We start from the raw sequence: 5,991 nt of genomic DNA on the forward strand, positions 1-5,991 counted from the left end.
GAGAGAGAGAGAGAGAGAGAGAGAGAGAGAGAGAGAGAGCAAGAGAGAGAGAAGGAGAGCGAGCAAGCGAGAGAGATTGAGAGAGGCTCCATGTGTATTTTTGATTCACTGATTTATCGATCACCGAGGCAAGATTAGCAGGTAGATTAAAGATAGATGGCAGACTGGACTGATGGATAGGTCGATACATAGACAGAGAGTTAGATGGTGTGATAGATATACACAAACAGATAGTCAGTCGGTCAGACAGACGTGTATGTGTGTAAAGAGACAGAGAGAGAGAGAGTAACAGAGAGACAGAGAGAGACAGAGAGATAGAGAGAGAAAGAGAGAAAGAGAAAGTAATTATAGTATGTAATGGAGGTCAGATATATATATATATTTGTTCTCCACCCTGATGTCTTAGAACCAATTACCGCAATTAATTTGTCTTTTCTTTAAGTATTGATTTAAGATGGATTAAGGCATTATATTGAAAGATTATGTTTGCCGATGTAGTAAATACAGAAAATAATTCCTCAAACTGATCACCATTCTTATTATCTGTGTGTCACATTTAGTCAATTGTTTGCATTTTTCCTTGACACTGTCCATCAATTAGTGTTCAGTGTGAGATCATACGCATGTTCATAAGCATTCCCACCATACCTTTATTAAGGAATATGCTGTTTAGTACAGCCCTTCTTTAAGACAGTAGGTTGTGATTTGAGTCAGAGTTGACTGTTATTTCTAACACCTCGAACAGTCGTATAGGGGTTCTCTCTTAGCAGTTGTTACTGTTTTTTAAGCCCACATCTCTGAGTAAAAGTATCCCTGCGTGACCGTGCTGTTTTTGCTTTCTAGCCCCATTGTCAAGAAGACCACATTAGCCAAAACGCTTTGCCTAAAAAATTAAGGTATGATGTAAATTAGATTTGGCAGCAAATTTTAGCAGGTCCAACAAATACACAGTCGTCGATTAGTATTCATGACATGAACTGATAATTGTTGCTTCTGTGATGTTTTGTGTAAACAAATTAGCAAGTATATGAGTACCTTTGGGTACAAAGTTTCAATATCGGCGTGGAATTGTGGGGAACATCTTGCTAAAATTTAAAAGTGCGGTGGGTGACAGAATTAGAAAAGTATTCACTAAAATAATATTAGATTCAATTAAGTCATCTTGTCCAAATAGCGACGAGGTAAAAGTTATATATTCTTCGCGTGTAGATAAATAGATACATTAATTACTCTTCAAGCACAGAGGCTGATTATATTGACTATAAAATGCTGGTTTGATTATTTCCAAAGGTTTTAATACTAGAAATATCCATTGTATGTAAACTCCGAACGCTTTATTAGGTTTTATCATGGAAATTAAGCTAACTAACCGGTTATAGGAAATGCTCATAAAATACATCACCGGAAGTATAGCTAACTAACTTGCTTTATAGAATGCTCATAAAATGCGCCAAGTGATGCCGGTAACCGAAATTAAGCTCAACGTCGGCTTCTCCCAAAATAATGGTCTTGCACTTACATCAGTAATCAATATAAACGAATAGTTCTGTTATTACTCAATTTCTTAAATGTGAATCTGAGATGAGTTATTGTTTATTAGATAATAATTTTCCAGTTTGTAATGCTCATCTTTGGTATACAAAATTGTTATATTTATATCTTCCCTATATTTTGATCTGTTCGATTCCCGATCGTTATCAGGTTTCTTAATTGGGAATGTACAAAGTTAACAACTTGGAAGTTACATACATATAATCTTTTATTTAACACGTACCATTAGAAAACAGACGTCTATTGGTCTAAGTAGCTTTATTATTGAAAGTAGTCAAACAGTAGGTGTTTTTGTGATGTGTTGTGAAGGACAGTTTTGAATTAGACAGTAATGTATACAGTAAAATTTCCATCTACAATCTCAACGAAGAAGGGTTTACATAATTGTGTTTGCTGGAAAATATGCATGCATTCGTGTTTTTACAAGTCAACACTGAACAATTTGTTTGCACTAATGACTTATTGTTAACATAAGTGACACAGTGGAAAAAGATATGGCCGTTTGGCGTGTCGCTCCGCTAAAGTATGTGATATTTTTTATTAACTTAAAGATAAAGAGATAGTTTCAGCTCTTTGAAGAAAGAATAAGAATAGTTTGCATTGGCTTGAGGGAAGCAGCATTTTAATTCCGGTTTTGTGGCCAAAATGACGGTCAGAGTACTTGCTTTGTATTGGTCAAGAAAATTGGTACAGTACTAAAATGTCAGTTGTTTTATGCTAAGGCAATGCAACACTAAGCTTAGAAATACATTTTCGTTGTTCAAACTCAGTCAAATTAAGAATATGTAACTGATAACAATTAAGAATCGAGTAGAACGAAACATATATAAATACTGTAAAAAAATTATACACTCTAAAGATGAGGTTAGTATTCTGGAGATTTTATTCTTAATAACCTCTTGCTATATTCAAGAAATACACTGTTACTTAGTTTAGTATTTTTAATACATTTTCTGTACAATTTCCTAGGGGATATTACTCTGACGCAAACCTGCGTAATATATTGATTTGGACACTTAAATTTCACTCTACTTGTTACATTAAAATTGTTGACGGATAATTAATAATCTATGATCCGGAAACTCTAATATATGCGCCATATTGAACTGCAAAATAAAATGATATTAGAATAAGTAAAGAAGTATCCCATTTAGACAATAGCAGTAACAAAAGAATATATTCAGTGAGGAGGTTCTGTTTTTAATGTTACGCTGGGAAATCTTTGAAGCAGCAAGTCTGTAATTTAAGACATCAAAGAATATCTTTTAAGCGCTAATTAACTCGAAGGAAACCTGAACCCTTTGGTTTGTTTGTTTTTTTTTCTTTCTTTTCTAGAATTAGATTACAAGAGTTTGAAAAGCCTCAAAATCAACACAAGGCAGTAAGAGAAGTATGTTTAAACGTGCAGGTTTCTTTGAGCTAGGTTTTAAAAATTGTTCCTAAGGCTTAATGGAATGTCATAGTTGTCCTTTTTAAAATACTTTTTAGTCTTATTGTTTTTATTATTTCAAACACAATCCAGGCATTTGATATTCATTTGTTTTCAAAGGTTATCTATTCTTCATGCAACAAAATTAATATGAGCTTCTAAATTCGATACTACTAACTCCTGGGGCTAATCTTTTGACATGGATTTCTGAATTGTAATTTGATACAAACTCAGTGTGTTTTTATGTGTGTGTGATGTGTAAGAGTTTTGTGTGCTCTGTGTGTGCTTCTATGTGATTCTATGGATGTGTTTGTATCAGTGTGCGCAACAGGTGTTAAGAAATAGGAGTAAAAATATAGCTTTCTCTGTTATTAATAAATTAACATACATTGAAGGTTTGACAGTAACAAAGAAGCGTGAGACATTTATGCTTTTGAAAATTATCAAACTTCAGTAACCCACTACCCACATTATTACTACCATGAATAACACCGAACCTGAGCCAAACCAAAATAATAATCCTTTCTACTATAGGCACAACGCCAGAAATATTTTGCGGGGAGGGGGAGGGGCTAGTCAATTATATCGACCCCAGTGCTCAACTGGTACTTATTTCATCGACCCCGAAAGGATGAAAGGCAAAGTGGACCTCGGCAGAATTTGAACTCAGAACGTAAAGATAGACGAAATTCTGCGAAGCATTTTGCCAGGCGTGCTAACGATTCTGCCAGCTGGTAACCTTAATAATAATAATAATAATAATAATAATAATAATAATAATAATAATAATAATAATAATAATAATAATAATAATAATAATAATAACAACAACAACAACAACAACAACAACAACAATAATAATAATAATAATAATAATAATAATAATAATAACAACAACAACAACAATAACAGCGACAACAATAATAATTATAATAATAAACGAATTTAAAATTCAGAAGTGAGTCGGCCAAGGATGTGTGCCACCCTCTAGTCCGTTTGGTTTATACATTAGGGAGAGGTCAGGGAACTAGAAGATATGCTCGGAGTGTTATCAGGAGATATTAACATAGGCAACTTTAAATATTTATACTCTATTAGCGTTCAACATATATGACCTATAGAACCTTGTAACTATAGTAAATAATCAAAAGAATGTCCTATGGGATGGAAATGAATATAAAGAAAGTAAAATCGGTGGTTGGAAGCGAGACAATAAGTCACCAAATATCAATATTAAAGTTGATGGAAAGCTAATTAAACATACACCAAAGATAATAAATCTAGGATATATATGATCAGTAAACATGAAATGTAAAGTAGAAATAGAAAAATAGGATTGAGAGCAAGAAGATAATTTCATGAATTGTCAAACATAACAAGAAAAATTTATATCGAGGCCAGAAAATAGATATTAAAATGTTATGTGTGGCACAATCTACTACATGGAGCCGAAATGTGGACATTAACACGAAAGTGGTATCAAATAGGTTACAAGCCTTTGAGTGATGGTATATAGAAGACTTTCGAGAAAATCATGAAAATGACAATTGTTACTGATCACGTACTAAAAATGGCAAACAACCATTAAAAATCAGCAAACTGTGAAAGCCTTTACATAACTTCTAAGTTGTAACGAGAAATGTCGATTATGCCGCTTTTCTAGATATTACACATATATTTAACAACCCGCAAATGTTATCGAGTTATCACCTCCCATTACCAAATGATTTTGCTAAAATATTATACAATGCCATCTGCAGGCAAGATTCCCCTAGGGTAAATAGAAACAATGCTTCTGCCATTGAATACGTACATATCAACACAAGAAATATTGCTGGAATATTTCCATCAAAACTTTTAGCAAATGCAAACTCAACAGGCCACATATAGTTATTTGGGACAGGAGTGCAAAACCCTATGTGGTCGTGGAGGCTAGCTGTTCTGTTTATGTGAACATCTATTCTGAATATCTTTTCTATTGAAAATCAATGAGAAAGAGAATATATATGCACAACTGATTTGAAGCCTGTAACTTTTCTACCTTGGTTACAAGTTTAAATTTTTACTAATAATTATTGGTGCACTTATTTATGTTAGTAAGTGTCCTGGTGGTAGTTTGGAAAAAGCTAGGATTTTCATGAAAGAGAGAGAGTTTAGCTGATAGACACTTTAATAATACAATCTGTTAGTGAAACAGTAAAAATAAACAACGTTTTTCTAAAGTTTAGCATGTGAATCTTATTGTCGTATTTTTAAAATTCCTGCACGGCACTTCGCTTCTTCCGTAGAAATCAACTTCGTTTTGCGAAGAATTACAATAAGAGGAAAGGAACGTATATGCACTTACATATTAATAAATATGAATATATATGTATACACATGTATGTATGTATGTATGTATGTATGTATGTATGTATGTATGTATGTATGTATGTATGTATATATGCATGCATGTATGTATGTATGTATGTATGCATGTATGTATGTATGTATACCAAGCGCGCATGACCTGTTTTTGCATTATTTTACTGTTAGAAAATTATACAAATTATATATATACTTATGTATGTATGTATAATACACAGACACACACGCACACCACATACGCACACACGCGCACACACACGCACACACACACGCACACATACACATACACCCACACTCACACACACACACATACACACACACGCACACACACACACACACGCACACATACACACACACACTCACACACACACAGATACACACACGCAGATACACACACACACACATACCCATACACGAATGCGTATGTGCACGTAAAGATGATGAAAACATGCGTGTTTTTTTGTGTAAGACTCTTCACTCTGTGTGTGCTCCCTTAGTTGTCTGTATGTCTGCGTCCAATTTCCGGCAATGATTCATTAATATTATATAAACTAAAGTTTTGTATATGTGTGTGAGTGTATGTGTGTGTGTATGTACGTGTGTGTGTGTGTGTGTGTGTGTGTGTGTGTGTGTGTGTGTGTGTG

The 5,991-nt window shown here is 33.8% G+C and overlaps 1 protein-coding gene across 1 annotated transcript in view; it reads right to left on the reverse strand.

Annotated features, from left to right (window-relative positions):
- LOC106867486 (innexin unc-9) overlaps positions 1-5,991 on the reverse strand; it is a 371,622-nt gene that overhangs the window by 348,932 nt on the left and 16,699 nt on the right. The gene's annotated exons all lie outside the window — the stretch shown is intronic.

The sequence above is a fragment of the Octopus bimaculoides genome, chromosome 2, assembly GCF_001194135.2.
Source record: "Octopus bimaculoides isolate UCB-OBI-ISO-001 chromosome 2, ASM119413v2, whole genome shotgun sequence".
In the NCBI taxonomy this organism is placed as follows: Eukaryota; Metazoa; Mollusca; class Cephalopoda; order Octopoda; family Octopodidae; genus Octopus; species Octopus bimaculoides.